Source organism: Mus caroli, unplaced genomic scaffold, assembly GCF_978045245.1.
Source record: "Mus caroli unplaced genomic scaffold, Mus_caroli_1 scaffold_2, whole genome shotgun sequence".
Classification (NCBI taxonomy): domain Eukaryota; kingdom Metazoa; phylum Chordata; class Mammalia; order Rodentia; family Muridae; genus Mus; species Mus caroli.
In genome coordinates, this window is record NW_028227257.1 from 26160263 (window position 1) to 26176579 (window position 16317).

The 16317-nt window shown below is 56.1% G+C and overlaps 1 protein-coding gene across 2 annotated transcripts in view; it reads left to right on the plus strand.

Annotated features, from left to right (window-relative positions):
- Window positions 1-16317, plus strand: part of Nol4l (nucleolar protein 4 like) — a 121082-nt gene that overhangs the window by 944 nt on the left and 103821 nt on the right. The gene's annotated exons all lie outside the window — the stretch shown is intronic.

Genomic DNA, 16317 nt, shown 5'->3' on the forward strand with positions numbered 1-16317 from the left:
GTTTCTGGGGTTGTCCGTGTGTCTAGCCCACCCGAGGCGTGCGCGTCCCTGCTCACTAGCCCTCCCTGGCCCGCCCGGGCAGCGCTCGGGGTTTGGGGCGTCCCTGCCCCCCTCTGCGCCGCTGCTCGGGCCATGGCCGTGACGGGCGGGCTGTCCCGGGCTGCTCACCCCAGCGTGTTCTGTCCTCTCGTCCCCTCCCCTCCCCCTTTCCCCCCAGCCAGCAGGCGGCTGCTACGGAGCTCCAGCCTCCCCCCCCCCTCCCGCCCGGAGGCCGCCTGTCCCGGGCGCCTCGCGCTCCCGCCCCCGGGCCGGCTGGGCGGTGTGTGTGTGTGTGTGTGTGTGTGTGTGTGCGCGCGCGCGCGTGTATCTATGTGTGTGTGTGTAGGGTGGTGCTGCGGGGGTGGGGAGGCAGGGGCAGCGGCGGGACGGGGAGTCCACTGGGCCTCCCCGCACTAGGGGAGGGGGCTAGCCCTGGCACTGTCGCCCCGACCCCACCCGGCACTGGCCCGGGGAGGGGCAGCCAGAGCCGCAGCCTGGCGCAGGAGCAGCCTCCCAAGGGTGGGTGGGGCGTCCCCGCCGCCCCCCGGGTTCCGCGCTCCCCCCACCCTGGGACGGGGGCGGCATGACCTATTCATCCCCTCCCCTCCCCCGTCTCCCAGGCCGGCCGGGTTGGCGCTGGGGAGGGGGGCGGGTAACCGCAGCCCCGGGAAAGGAGGAGGCTGGTGGCCAGTGGCCGGGCGGGGGCATCCCCTTCGGTTCGGGGCGCCCCGAGAGGGCGTGAGGCTTGGGCCCCGCGGCTCCCCCCTCCGGGACCTCATTGTTCTGCAGAGGGTGGGGGCTGGGGGGGGCGGCTGCTCTCGGGGCGCTGCTGAGCTTTGAACTTTCCGTTGCCCAGACCTTCGGGTAGTGTGTTCGGTCCCCGGCCCGGTCGGGCCAACCTAGCTCTCCTCCCCGCCGCCCCTCCCTGGCCTCGCCCGGCCGGAGCACTAGAGCCCGGCCGCCCCGCGCCGGCCTCCCTCCTCCCTGTTCCCCCGCTCCCCCCTCCGCGCTCCTCCCCCGTCCGGCGCGCCCGCCCCACGCTCAGCCCTGTCCCCGGCCGGAGCGGGCTCTTCACACACAATTGATTCGGTCGTTACGAAAAGTGCACTTGTCCCCTCCCCCTCCGGCGGCCGCCCGGGCCGGGCCCGCGGGGTGAGGGGACCGCGAGGGAGGGAGGCAGGAGGCAGAGTGGAGCCCGAGGCGCCTCCCCCCCCCCCCCGCGCCCAGGGGACGGGGCTGCAGGCCGCGGGGAGTGGGAGCCGCGAGCGCAGAGGGCTGGCGGCCCATCTGCGAGGAGCGCTGATAACCGCGCCGCTGCCGCTGCGGCCGCCAGCAGCCCATCTGCGCCGCTGCCGCCTCCGGCCGGCCGGGGAACAGGGGGCAGGGCTGAGGGGCGCGCCCGCTTGCTTCCCGGAGCGGGAGGGTGGGCCGAGTCCCTACAGCGTGGGTTACGGAACCCCAAATAAATGGACACTCTCTTCAAACCCAGGGAGTCTGGGTCATTGTCCCCTGCTCCGATGGATCAAGGATCCTCCCCCATCCAAATCACTGTCCATTTGCCCTCAAGGGCAGGTGAGCTGTCACCCCTTCCCACCTGCCAGTTTGGGACTTCCACTTGGTTCTTCCCATCACGAGGACCGTCCACCCCTCCACCCCCCAATCAAGGTGGCTCTTCCTAGGGCAGCCACCCACCAGACTGTTAACTAGATCCCTGCCTTAAGCCTTCAGGGCTTCTCCAGGTCAGTCCCCACCTCATCTTTCTCCTGGCTACCTTTCCCAGCAGCTTAGAGTCTTTCCCCAACTCCTTTTCAGACTGAGGCAGGATCCCCAGTCCACCCACTACTGGGGTTCAGGGGAGGTGCTCCCACACCTGGCTTGCTGTCTTTCTGTGGGTCACCCACTTCCTTAGGGTGTGGGAATCATGAGATGGTTTGTCCATCCCTTTATTCCACACAGCTGCCAATGCCAGAACACCCCTTCCCATCCACTTGCAGAAGATGGTGCTAGGCCTGGGCTTGGGTCCTGGGTGAGCTAGCTAGCTGCTTCAGATCTTTCCCGAAGCCCACTAGGTCTACCTCACTTGCCTTTTACAGCAGGGACCTGACAAGCCTCCACCCTGGCCCCAAGACCAATAATAAACCTTCCCCCAGGGGACCACCTGCCTGGGAGGCAGAGAACCGGGGACCCAGGCCTCCCTGCCCAGGCTGCCAGAGGGATGACAAACACAACAGGCATGCCCTCCTGTGACAGCCTGTTCCTCCAGTTCCCCATGCCTGCTTGCCTAGCCTGCCTGTCTCCAGAGAACCTGTTAGTTACCTGCCACTTGCCTAGCCAGCCAGAGCCAGCTACTGGAGATGCCCAGAGCGTTGCCGCCCCACCACCAGGTCTCTTCTTCGGGTGCCGTTATAATTTTTCCAGGTCCATTTTCCTTTTAGCTGGTCTAAGAAGCAGACCCTGCTGGGAATTCTGAGGCAGCCGTGGCCTCTTCCAAGGAGGGACTGAATGGGACCTTTTTTGAAAGATGTAAAGGTCATCTCTCAGCCTTTACTCACACACACACACACACACACACACACACACACACACACATGTGCAGACATGCACATGGAGTTGAAGTTGCCCTTACTTCTGGTGTCAGTGGAGATTTTGTAGTTTTGTCTTGTGTAGGTTTTTGTGAAGGTCATTGGGCTATAAACCTTTGTCTGTGACATTTATTTGGAGTCTCCAGGCCTTGGGGGTAGTCCTCAGGCTTTTGAGGTTTACACTGGGCATTTGGGGTGGGTGAGCAACTTCTCCTGGGACACCTGACTAGCGGGAAAGACAGGTACAGCTAACTAAGTGATGTAGAGAGGGAAGGCTGGCAGGAAATGTCAGGGAATTGGGGAGCAAGAGATAAGCCCAAGTATGGCTTCTTAGTTGAGGAGTCACCATCCTGTGTGCCTTCTTAACCTCCTCAGGTCCCCTTCCCTCCCCCTACAGTTCTAGGAGAAGCTGTGGTCAGGGCCGGTTCCCAGCTTCCAGGCTAGCTTCGGGCTTCGGGTCTAAGATCTGACACTTGTCCTGTCCCATCTGGCCCTGAGCTTTTCTGGGTGTGTTTGTGACAAAGGCTTAATCTGTCCGGACGGGCCAGGGCAGAGAGGAGGGCGCAGGGAATTACACTCAGCAGGGCCTCCTGCAGCTGGGGCCCACTTGGGGGTGGGGCTTGGCGCGGGAGGGCCGCCTAGCTTGGGGGAGGCAGGCTGGTCTCAGTGTGCAGGTTGTCACAGGAAGTGGAAGGTGCAGGCAGAAGACTGAGAGAGGGCGGAGTCCCTCACTGGTGCTCATGGGGATAAGATCTTTCTATGATAAGAGCTAGCCAGGGCCTCTGGCTGGGCAAAGCCTGGCTAGGCTGTACTTTCTTGTGTTTGGCCGGCTTTGACCACATTGGTGGCAAAAGCAGGGGAAGTGAACCCCTTGGAGGGAAGACCTTCGGATTCTGTTCCAGCCACATGGCCCGCTCCTCTTCTTTCCACCTGGCCTCTGAGTGGGACTGGCCTTGGGACCTGGGAGGGTCACAGATTAGTCTGGGGTAGGACCCTAAGCCAGCTGCCAATTCCCAGGTCAAGAGAACCCCAAGGTTCTTTGGAGAGAAATTGTCTCAGCCCAAGAGCATCAACTTCCAGTACACAAGCTGAGGCCCCTAGGGAGAGGCGGCTCCATTGGTGGAGTGTTAGGATCAGGGGCACAGGTCTCTGAGTTCCACCATGGTCTCTCCTGGGCCCAGCACATGCTCTGAATCCCACCATGAGTGCCCTATTCCTCCAGGGTCCCCTCGGTGATTGCCCAACTTCACTGTCAACACCAGGCTTCTGCGAGCTGGACCCCAGGTGTTGTGCTGGCCAAATTGACTAATGGTGGTCTTTTCCCAGTTTGCAGAAGACGTTCATTTAGTGGAAAGCATTTTCACAGTCTGAAGTCTTCCTCCCCAGAGCTTTTGTGTAAACCTTTGGCACCTGCGGCCACTGGCCTGGGCGGGAAAGGGCCTCTAATGCTGTAGTGTAACACTGTAACAGGCTTCCACTGAGTAACAACAACAGGCTTTGACCTTCAGTGGGATACCTCCCTCCCTCAGTGTTCTTTCCTTTTCATCATAGCCCCCTCTCTCCCCTTCTCCCCGTCCCCCTTTCCCTTTCTCCCTCTCTCCTACCTCCTTTCTCCTTCTCCTCCTCCTCCTTCTTTTTTTCCCCCCTCTTTTAGACATGGTCTCACTGTGTAGCCCCTGGCTAGACTGGAACTCTGTATAGACTAGGTTGGTTTCAAACTTGCAGAGCTCTGTCTGATTATGTCTGTCTAGTGCTGGGGTTAAAGGCCAGAGCCCATGTGGCACCTGTTTCTCAGTAGGTCTACTGTGTGCCTGTCACTGTGTTGAGTGAGATGCCACCTCAGCTTGTAGAAATCTCACAGCAGCTTAGAGGCCAACACTGCTATTATCATCACCCGACAGAGAGGTAAACTGAAGCTTAGGGAATTTAGGAAATTTCCCTAGGCCATACTAGTGAGTGGGTGGGCCTTGGGGCTGGGTACTGTCACATATACATTTCTGTTCTGACTCTGAGGAATACTGCTACCTAACTTAATTTAAATGTCTAAGCCTTTCATGATAGGCCCTTACATTTTAGTCTGAATTTGTTTAGAAGAATCCCTCTGGTCAAGATGTCTGGTACTGTAGATTGGTGCCATGTAAGATGTCTGGGGCTTTCCTGGACACAATGGGAAAAGCTTGGGGGAGAAAGGTCTCTTGTTACCCTGGGTCTCCGGGGACTTTGGGGACAGAGTTGACAGTGGTGTCTGGTACAGGCCCCATTTATATTTCTCAGGAGTGGCAGAAGGAAGCCTTTTTATTAATTAAGCGTCCATAATTTGGGTAACAGGGTCCTAGAACCTTGGGGAGGCATTTTTGAGCTAAGTGCCATTTGGATGCTGAGTGCCAGGCCGTGACTTTCTGAGGTCTCTTCTCTGGCTCTGGGTTGCTCCTCTGTGGTGGGGACAGTGTGTACTCTTCTTCCTCCGCTAAGTAGTCCGCCCTCTCCTTTGTGACCCGAGGCACTACCTTCCTGTCCAGAAAGCCAGACCCTGAAACTGCTCCTGGGAGCCACTGGTGGGTGGGTTGGAAGCAGTTGGAGTGTGGAGACCTGTGGCTAGGGCTTTTCGGGCACAAAAGGTGCTGGCTTCAGACAAGCCTTGGCTTCTCAGAGGCAGCTCTTATCTTAGAGATTATACCACCGATGACACTGTACATGAGTGTGGGACCATGGGCTAGAACATATGTGCGCAGTGTACATACACACGTCAGCTCCGTGGGTATGCCTATCAGCGTGTTGGCGGAGGATGCTGGCGGGAGTGTGTGTGTGTATGCCGGGGTACGGGTGCATGCAGGTGGAGGGAGGCAGTATGCTTGTGATGTCTGCGGCTGTGAGCGGCTGTGTTGGCAGATGTGGGAGCACCTGGGGTGCTGCGCTGGCAGACCATGGTGTGACTGTGTGTGAGGTTCTGATAGAAAGCCCTGGCTGGCTGGTGGTGTGCTGCTCGTGATGTGTGTGTGTGTGTGTGTGATATTATAGCCAGGCTAGCCCAAGTGGCCATCCTGACTCTGGTGTGTCCCTGTTGGCCAGTTGACTCGAAGTAAAAGACAGTGACTGGAGGATGAGGCCTTAACAGCCCCCTCCCACCCCCAGGTCCAAAGCCCAATTCCTAGGGCAGGATGGAGGCTTCTGGGACAGGACGTGAGTAGGAACTAGACGTGAGTAGGTTAGACCCCATGGACAGGATCTCGGTGGTACCTACAGGTTCCCAGGTGTCCTGCCTGGGTCTTCAATCCTCAGTTTCCTTGTCTGGAAATCAGGCAAAGGATACAGGACCTGGACAACCTGGGAAAGCGGCTGCTGTCCTTGAGGACGGTAGTTGAGGAATGTGCTCAAGGTCACCCTGCTAGTGTGAAAACCAGGCCTGGCCCCTGAGCACCGAAGGAGGCAGAGGGGTGGGAGGAAGCCAGGCTGCAGCCTGTTGTGGCCACTGGCTTGTTAGAGTAAGTACCGCATTTAGATACTGGGTGAGACTGGGGCAAAGGCTTTGCAGCCACAGGGCCAAGGGGCTGCATCCCTGTTCTGTCCTCACCTGTGGGACTGGTGTGAAGCTCACATCCCAAGGCACATGAAGCCTGCGGCAGGCAGCAAGTGGCAGGGAAAGTGAGCTTCTGCCGCAGCTCTCTGAGCCTTACTCTTCTCATCCGGAAAATGGAGACAGTGATGAAAGCTGTCACGGATGCCCAATAGAACTGTGGAGGTGGAGATCCAGCCCAGTCCCATCCCTGGCACTCAGTAGGCAGCTGCCAGGGTTTGGTCCTTGAGATTGTGTCGGAGGCATCTCTGTGCTGTGCCATTGGGTGTCTGGCAAACGTGGCAGGAACTGAGTGAAGCCCCTTCCTTTGTATCCCTCTTCGGGGTGCAAGGAAGGTGGAGGGGAGGGGAGATTTACCACAACCTAGTAGGTCCTGTTGAGTGCCCCATCCACCAGTACTAAGCTATTAGGCCAGGGTCTGAGCAGATCTCCCAGTCACCCAAGCCCCTACCATGTGCCAATTAATTAATGTGTCCCCTGAAACCTGGGACTAGAGAGGTCAGAAGCCCTTCCTGGGTCTCCCCCTCCCCCCCCCCCCCCCCCCCCCCCCCAGTAAGCAGGGCTCAGGCGCCAGAGCTCTGTCTGGCTCTGTCTGAGCTGTGGGAGGGTAGCTGCAGAGTGTCCTCAGCCTCCGCCCACCCCAGGCTTACAGAGCCCTTGCCCTAGGGCCATTCTGAGGCTTCCAGACCTCCATCAGCCCTTCCACCTGCTGGCCCAGCCTAGGGAGGCAGATGCCATCCTCCCTCCCTCCCTCCCCCTCCCCTTTCCCCTTCTCTTGGTCCTGATCAGCTGCAGCTGCAGGCCTGGCCTGGGCAGCCTCAGGGGGTTGGGAGGCTGGAGGGAAGCTGCTTGGCTCTGGAGGACAAGGTCACCAACCTCTAAGTCTTCACTTCTCTTGGCCAACTCCGGGGACCTGGGGCTCCTCTGATGCAGATAGGAAAAGTGAGGCAGCACAGAGGGAATCCACTGGTGGTCCTGCAGAATCCAGAGCTGAGCAAAAATCTGGTTGTGAAAGCCAAGTCGTGCCCCCTCCTCTCCTCCCCTGTTGCTCAGCCCCTCTGTCACATCTGGCCCCTGTACCCTGTCTTTCTGAGCCACATCACATCTAGGAAGGGTTTTTTTTTTTTTGTTTTGTTTTGTTTTGATGTTGTTGTTGTTTGCTTTTTGTTTTTTCTCTTCATCTTATCTTTGTCTCCTTACCCTTTTCTTCTTCATCTTATCTTTGTCTCATTTGAAAACTCCTGGTGCTGTCTTCAGCATCTCGCGCACCACCACATCTGTGCCTCCTTCCCTGTCCCCAGCCCTGACCAGCCTGGAGGGGCATTAGCTTACTACTGGCTCCCACCTCCACTCTGGCCAGAGGATCTCTTCCTCACTCATACACCCAGAGGAGACTTCGAGAAAAGCAAAAGCCAGGCACTATCGTTCCGCCCAGAGCCCTCCAGGACTTTTACCTTCTTCCTGGACTTATTAGCACATACCTGTAATGTGACCCTCAGCATTCAGAAGGAGGACAGCTTAAACACAACCTGGGCAATATAGTGAGACTCAGCTCAGAAACAAACCACAAAACCCCACCTCACTCAACGTAAGGGTGGAAGTCCCAGAGCCCCGTGTGTCTGGCTAGCTACCTACTGGCCTTGTGCCTGCTGTCTTTATAGCTTTTCATTCTCCCTCATCCATCTGGCCACACCCTGCTGGCTTCTGCTATTTTGCAAGTGCAGTAGACCCCAGGGCCCTTGCACTGGCTAACCCCACACCCGCCTTGACCCCAGGATTCTGTGTGGCTGGCAAGCTCGGTCTTCTTACGATCTTTGCTAAATGTCACCTTTTCACAGAGACCTCCTTGAGGTCTCTTGGATGCTGTCCCCATCTCTCTATCTTCCTGTCATCCTTATCTGCTGGGGTAGACAGTACTGCTTCAGTGTTCTCCCTCAAGGTGACAACTTTAGCAGGGCTCTGTGTATTTGGTTTACTTTGCATCCTAATGGCCTGGAATAGCCCCTGCTCCTGAGGGAGGGCGTTTCCCTGCAAGGAAGGGTTATTTATGCTTCCCTCTGAGTAGGGTTCTGAGAATTGTCTGTCCAGTTCTGCACTTCAGGGCCCCAGAGGCCCCAGAGCCATTCCCAATCTTCAACCCATGAATGTCTGTAAAGTCCTCAGAGAACTGACCTTTGACCTAGGCCTTAAGGTACCCAAAGTATCTTTCAGTGAGAGAAGAGATAAAGAGGTTGGCTCAGCTGCCAGGTGGACCGGGGTGATGAGGACTTTGCGGGATGGAATCTGGCTGGCTTTCCCCATGGCTGGGGATAGCAGCTGATTTAGTCTGCTGAGACCAGAACAGCCTCAGAGTCCTGAAGACTGTAATGGGGGAACCTGGATGGGCCAGTTGAAGAAGGACCTGGAAACGCACTCTGGGGAGAGCAAGGCACCTGCAGGGCAGCCGAGTAAGCGGCAAAGTTAGGTTGATTTAGAAGCTGGGGTTGTGAGCTCTGGAAAAGGAGGGAGAGGGACTCAGTCAGAGAAGCAGCTGTGGGAGTTTGCGGGCCTAGGGGACTCACCTTGTAGGAGATGAGAGCAGCTGAGGTTGAGTGGCGTGTTGGGATGGAAAGAAAATACCTAGGAAGCCGTGGAGGCACGGGAGTCTCTGGATGCGGCTGAAGGGGGTGGGATGGGGTGGGGGTAGAGGGGTAGGGGATCTTGAGCAGACTCTCAGCGGGGAGCCCCAGTGACTCAGGCCTCAATGGGCCAGCTCAGGAGCTGCCATGTGCACAGGAACCCTGCGTGCCTGGAACCTTCCTGCTGAGTGGGGACCCGTCATCCTCCGCTCCTGAGAGGCCTCCGCTCACTAGAGTGGATGACTCAGCGTTTCTCAGCATCTGAGGGCCGAGCAAATGTTCCAACAGACATGGCGCCTTTCCTCATCAGGCCAGGCCTGAAGGGTGTGAGGGGTGGACAAGAACGCACTAGATCCAGGGCCTCATCTGGGGTCTGTCCATGGGCCCGAGCTTCCCCAGTCTTGTGCAGTCGTTAGCCACCTTGAGAGGCTGTTATGACCCCATTCTGCAGGTTAGCAAACCAAGGCACAGCCAGTGCTGAGCACCCAGCTAGGTAGCAACTTCTGTTTCTTCATCAGAAAAATGAGTCTAATGGCGGTTCCTTAGGGTTGAGGAGAAAATTGAGTTAAGTTGTGAGGTTGACATTCTCATGGGGGTGTGAAGGGATCTGCACAGGCTCACGGTGCTCACGATTAGGCCCGAGAAGCTATAGGGAAGACCAGAGGATGACAGGACCAATGGCAGACCTGACTTTACAACCCCACTAGTGACTGTGTGACTGTCTGTGTCACAGTGTCTGCTCTGATCCTGGCCTTTTGTACTGACAAAGTCTGTACCCTGTGGGTAGGTGGGAAAGCTGCTAGGATGGTTACAGTAGGCGCTGTTGCCACATCTCAGGCATGGGGGCGGGGGAGGGGAGGATCCTGCAAAGATCCTAAAGTCAGGCCCCTGTCCCCGCTCCGGTGACACCTCTTTGAGGCAGCAGGAGAGGCTGGATGGGAGAAGTCACTCCTGGAGCTCAGGCAGGAGCTCAAAGGACCTGGAGCTTCTCTGAAACCCTGGGTTGAGGGGCTGCGGGAGTTGGGGGTTATGGGTGGTTTTGTTTTGATGATGTTGTTAGAACCCAAGACCTGTGCCTGCTGCACTCGCAAGCCTTCAGGTTGACGCTGAGGCTTTCTTCATGGATGTAGAGCTGTGCGGAGCTGGAGGCAGGGGCTGCTCTGAGGCAGGGGGCTCTGGCATTTGCTACCCGGCAGTCTTGAGGGCATCCTCTCATTTATCACATGGAATGATGGGATTGGCTAGTGTAGCTCAGTAGTCTTGGTCTTACTTAGCATGAACAAGGTCCTAAGTTCCATTCCCAGCACCACAACATATTTATCTGTGTGCTTGTGTGCCTGTGTGAGTTTATATGCACCATACGTGTGCAGGTGCCCAGGGAGATCAGAGTGCTGAATCTGCTCAAGTTGGAGTTGCAAGTGTTTGTGGGCTGTGTCATGTGGGTGCTGAGAACCAAACCCAGGCCCTTTGCAAAACTAGTGAGTACTCTGAAAGACCGAGATGTCTCTTCCACCCCAACTGCGCAGTAAGTTTAAAGGTATAAATAAAATGGAATAGAAATAGCCTTGGGTTCCATTCTTCCTTTGTAAGTTCTGGGTTAGGGTATAGAGCATCTACCCCAGGGTGATGGCCATGTAACAGGAAGCTGCTGTCAGGGCTCTGATGGACTGACCAGTGAGCAGCTGAGCCGCAGCCCTGCCCACAGACCTCTGGGCCTCTGGGCTCAGTGGCCAGCCTCTGGCTGAATTCTTTTTTTTTTTTTTTTTTTTTTTTTGGTTTTTCGAGACAGGGTTTCTCTGTGTAGCCCTGGCTGTCCTGGCACTCACTTTGTAGACCAGGCTGGCCTCGAACTCAGAAATCCGCCTGCCTCTGCCTCCCGAGTGCTGGGATTAAAGGCGTGCGCCACCACGCCCAGCTTCTGGCTGAGTTCTTAACTAGCACTCATTGAGTGACCTTGAGAAAGTCCCTGCCTCCCTTCAAGCTGATTTTCTGTTCTGTGAGTCCAGTGGTCTTGCCTGTGTTGAAGCTCTGGGAAGAAGGGGAGACTCCAAGTAAAGTTCTCAGCCCTGGAATTAAGAGCTGTTCTCTGCTGTGCCTGTCCTGTGGTAAGCAGCAGCTGCAGGGGACTCAGGGATTGAGGGTCAAAGACAAAGCAGTGGGCCAAGGTGGGAGAGAGTGAGGGGTGGAGGGGGTACAGGGACTTGGGCATGGCAGGGAGGGGCTACAAGGAAGAGGACATCAGCCTCCAGGGTTGATTGGGACCTGGTTCCTAGGTACGGAGTTGTAGGAGGTGAGCTGGTTGGAAGGTGTCTCTCAGGAGGTGGGAGGAAGAACCCAGCCATCATCCTGGAATCCAGGCTGCCCATTAAGACCTGTGTGTATCCCTGACCTGGGGGCACACACATTGGGGGGGGGGGGCAGAAGTGGTCAGATTTCTTAGTTCCAGGACAGCCAGGGCTACACAGAGAAACTGTGTCTCAGACAGACAGATAGACAGGCAGAGCTGTGTGTATGCTCCCTGGAGTCTGGGGTCTTCTAGATTCAAATCCTATTCCCTTACTAGATGTGAAATCTTATAAACAACTTTTTCAGGTCTCCATTTCCACATCTGCAGAATGGAAGAGTGATGTTAACGCTGTCTTGTAACTGTCCGTCTGTCTTTCTTATCCTCATACTGCTGATAGAGTCAGGCCCAGAGAGCTTAAGTCCATGTGCCAAGGCTGCACAGCTGTAAGAGACAGAGTAGGGACTGGGGACCATATGATGCAGTCTGGCTTTGGCTCCCCATGTCACCTATCCTTTGACAGACAGCTGGACTGATACCCAAGGGGCCCCAGGGTTGTTATGTAGGCTTGGACAGTGACTCTTGCAAGGAGGAGCCGGGTCCTGTGAATTTAAAGGGCAGATTGCTAACTCTGGGTTACATTGTTGCTCCACATCAGCCCAGGGCAGGAAGCTGGTACCAGCTCTAAGGGGAGGAGGCTCTGTCCTTTACAGTGGAGTGGCAGAAGGAGATGCAATTTCAGTCTAGTCACTGTGCTGCCTGCAGCTCCAAGAGGAGACTGGATGGTACAGGAGCTCAGGGTGGGGGAGAGGGTGCCATGGAGTCAGGGAGGGATCAGGGGAAACTGTTGTGAGCCTCTGATTCTGGAAATGGGGAAGGAGGGGTTGGGGTTTCCCAGGAGAACTAGGACCCTGTGCACACAGGTGCTCGGGAGAGGCTTGCTTACAGGGAATGTGTATGTGCATGCTTTAAGGCAACAGTAATGCAGCAGAAACCTCCAGTGGCCAGCTCCTGCCCCAGGCTCTCCAGTCCTTCAGTGATTGTGTGTCCTTTGGACTAGAGCCAGGCTGCCAAGTTTGGATCCCGAGTCCACCATCTACTTGCTGTGTGGCGTGGGCAGCTTGCTTAACTTCTCTGTTTCAGTTTCTGCATCTGCACGTTGTGGGGTAATTACAGGGTAATTTCAGTGAGAGTGGAAGGCTTCACCTTGGGCATGTGATGGGGGTCTGGCTGCTGCTGTCGCTGCCACCGTCTTGGCCACTACTGCTGCTGGTGGTCTTCATTGTTGTGTGTGCATAGCTGTTCACACTTAACATGTAAGTTTCAATGTTTGCTGAGATTCCCCTCTCAGGTCCCAAAGCTACGTTTTTATGCCCCACTCCCTCCCCCCACTGGGGAGGTCAGCATGAGGTCAGCCCCACAGCTCCAGATCTTAGGGCAGAACTCTATAGAGGGGTTTCCTGGATGCTGTTGGGCCCCAGGACCACACCGCTTCATTCGGGGCTTGTGGGCAGATCCTCTGCCTCTAGACAGAGCTCTTTAGGTGATGATGGATACAGGAGGGGAGGGGGCCAAGGAGAGATCTGTGGTGAGGCCCCGGCGAGGCACGGCCTTCCCTGTACCTCCTCAACCTTGTGATTTTTTGAAAATCCGTGCAGCTCTGGCCCTGGGCTCCTGAGAAGAGAGGTCAATGTGGGGAGCTGAGGCCGTGCCTCGGGTATGATGGAGGGCTGGGGTTGTTCACTGAGGACCTAGCTGGCAGGCCCCTGCCCTCAGGAGGATTTGCAGCTGAGCCTGGAATGCTATAGCCTCTTGTGGATCCCAGCAGCGCCGAGAACCCTGCCAGTGTGAGTGGTGGGCAAAGGTGAGGATGAAGGAACAAGCCTGCTCCTCTGTTCCCTCCTCTGTGCAGCAGAGCCTGGCGGCAGAAGTTTCTGTGCACAGCAGTGGGATGCAGGCAAGGACTTCCATCCCAGGACCCTGCTCCTGGCTCTGCATTCAGCAGCAGCTGCAGTTATTTTTTAAAAAGAACAAAGGCTAACACAGAAGTCACCAGCAAGTGTCACAGGGCTGCTGGGCAAGGCCCCACACACGAATCCAGTCTTCGGGAGGTGAGGGTGAGGCAGTCTGAGTGAATCGCACGGCACTGTCTCAGAACACACCCTGGAAGCATCCAACGAAGACCTGAGGAGGGCTGGGTCACCCATTCACCGCCCGGCAGTAGGACCTGCTCAGTTATTCCACCAGGGCATGGGAGTAAGGGGTGGGCACTGCACAGACATGACCTCCTACCTCCAAGAATATGAAGGCTAAGGCTGGGGAACTGGCAGCCAGTCCTGTCCTGATGGTGCCAGCCCCGTGGTCACTTCTGCCAACAATCTCCAGTGCCAACCGGCTGCCCCCTATCTGGCTACTCTGGGAAGTAGAACTCCGAGGGTGTGAGGAGTGAAGGGCCTTTGCTGCCACCTCACCCTGATTCTTGTCCCTTCCCTTGGTGGTAATGTTGATGGTGATGGCGTATAGTGATAATGCTGATGGCTTTGATGATGGTGATGATAGTGGTTGTGATATGCTGGTGCTGATGGGTGATGCTTATGCTGGTGGTGGTGATGCTCATAGTGGGGAATGGTAATAGTGAACTGCTGATGGTGGTGCTAGTGATGATGATGATGGTGATAAAGAGGTAGTTATAATGGTAGTGATGGTGGTTGTGATGAGGGCACTAGAGATGATGAGACAGTCATGGTGGTGGTGGTGATAATGGGTTGGTAGCTTATACCTGCAAGCCATGGTGGCGATGACAGGACTATAGGAGTGGGTCAACTCACAGTTCAGTGAGTGGTCTTGGGACCGTCTGCCCTAAGCGTTTCCTGTGCATTTGCACATTGCCTCCTGCACCAGTCCTGCATGGCCTGGAGCTCTTACACAATTTGCCAAGGCCCCCGTGAGCCGGAAGTGAGCTCAGGCAGGCTGCTTGACCACCAGCCACTTCAGCTGTGGCCCTTTGCCAGTTGCAGTACGCGGCCACCTCCTTGGTCTCCTCAGGCCCCATTCTTGCTTTCTGGGACCAGCACAGAGGGGGAAGGGGGCTGAGGCTGACCTGTCCCAGCAGGCTTTGTGTCTGCTTGTCTTCCCTATAGCACCTTGTCTGAGGGGGCAGAGCCACCCTCTGTGAGGCCACCTGAGAAAGTCTCTATCCACAGGTGATGGCTTCTCAAGAGGGGGTGGGGGTGTCTCACCTTGCAACTCAGGAGGCAGAGAAGAGAAGATTCTGTCTTTCACCCATTCTGGGATTTGGAGTGGGCATGGCTGGCAGAGGCTGGGGCTCTGGCAGGATTCGCCCTTCCTACCTTGCTGATTTACACAGGCCCTCTGCAGGGGGTACTGTTCTCAGGAAGGGAGGCACCCAGGCCCGGTGCTCCCTGTGCTTGCAGATCCATGCTGATCCCTTGTCAGTGAAAGGAAGAGACAGGTCTAGAGGCAGAAGGCCAGGATATGAAGGTGGCTTCTATGCTTCCTCAGTGTCCTGGGTCATCCCCCACTCCCACACTGAGCCTCCGTTATACTCACTTGTCCAAGCCTTTGCAGTGTGCCTGCTCTGTACCAGGTACTATACAGTGGAAGTGAAAAGGACAGTCCCTAGGGGCTGACGACATGGCTCTACAGGTAAAGGTGCTTGCTGCCAAACCCGGCAACCTGGGCCTGATCTCTGGGACTCACATGGTGTATGGAGAGGACTGACTCCTGAAAGTGGTCCTCTGATCTCTACACATGCACCCTGGTATGCGGGCCTCCCTATCCCCACCCCCGACCCCCACCCCCAAATAAGCAAATTAATAAAAATGAAAAGCAAAAGAAAATCCTTGCCACCAGAGAACTGTCACTTGGCGGGGCTGACAGCACAGTAAACAGGGAGAGTCCCTGGCTTGTCAGGGGCTGGCGAATGCCAGAGAGCGAGTATGGAGCAGAGGGAGTTTTTAAGAGTGTAGGGAAGGTGTCCCATAATGGCAGTTGACCAAGACCCTGAAGGATGCCAAAAGCTGTGTAGGTGTCTGGTGGGAAAGCCTTCCAGAGAGAAGGAAGAGTGAGCACAGGGCCCTGAGGCAGGGGTGTGTTCATGAGTTTGAGGAGCAGTGAGGAAGCCTAACTCTTGTTGCCTGTGTATTTGGGAATTAAAAGAACATCTGTTTTTCTGTTTGTTTAGGGTTTTTGAGAGAGTGTTTCACTATGTAGCCCTGGCTGTCTCGGATCTCACTATGTAGACTAAGGCTGGCCTCGAACTCACAGAGGTCTGCTTACCTCTGCCTCTCAAGTGCTGGGATTAAATGTGAGCCACTATGCCCAGCCAAAATGATTTATGTACCAGATTCCTGATGGAGTCAGGCAGGGAGGGGCCTTGCTGACTGGTTCTTCAATTTTAAGATTTTATTTTATGTATGTGCGTACGCTGTCATGGTCTTCAGACGCACCAGAAGAGGGCTTCGGATCCCACTAGAGATGGTTGTAAGCCGCCATGTGGTTGCTGGGAACGGAACTCAGGACCTCTGGAAGAGCAGCCACTGCTCTCAACCGCTGAGCCATCTCTCCAACCCCTCTTCGACTCTTAGAGTAGGTTTTATGACTTACAGTGACCCGGAGGCAGAACGCAGCCACCTTGATGGCTCACTGGAGTGACTCTTGCCTGCCTGGTGATCTTCAGTGTGACCTTAGACAAATTCAGTGTCCTTCATGGGGACAGGATGCCTGTAGCAATGAGACCAGAGAATCCTCCAGAAGGCATGCGGGAGCCCAGCCGTGGCCCTAGCAGCAGGGTATGCTCAGTCAGTGATTAAAACTAGAGGCCGATCTTCTGTAGGATTCAAATTGTTCTATTTTGCAAGCTTGTCTATTTACGTGAGTCTTCAAGAGTCCCATGAAGAAGAGGGGGCAAGAAATAATGACTCCACCGGATCCCGGAGTACACACCTGAGCTACCTGCGGTCATAGTGAGCAGCAGGACAGATGGATTCAAACACCAAGGTCTCCTGGCTCCAGGAGCTTCGTGATGCTTGGGGCCTCTTGGATGCTCTTCTGTGGCCAAGAGTGCGCAGGTCTACTTGGCACATATAAGCCAGCAACATATGACATCCCTCCCCCCACCCCCCACCCCGTGCCCTCCCCTAGTAACAGCCACTCAGATTTGTGGTCCAGAGCAGGTTTTGCAAGGCATGGTCAGGAGGG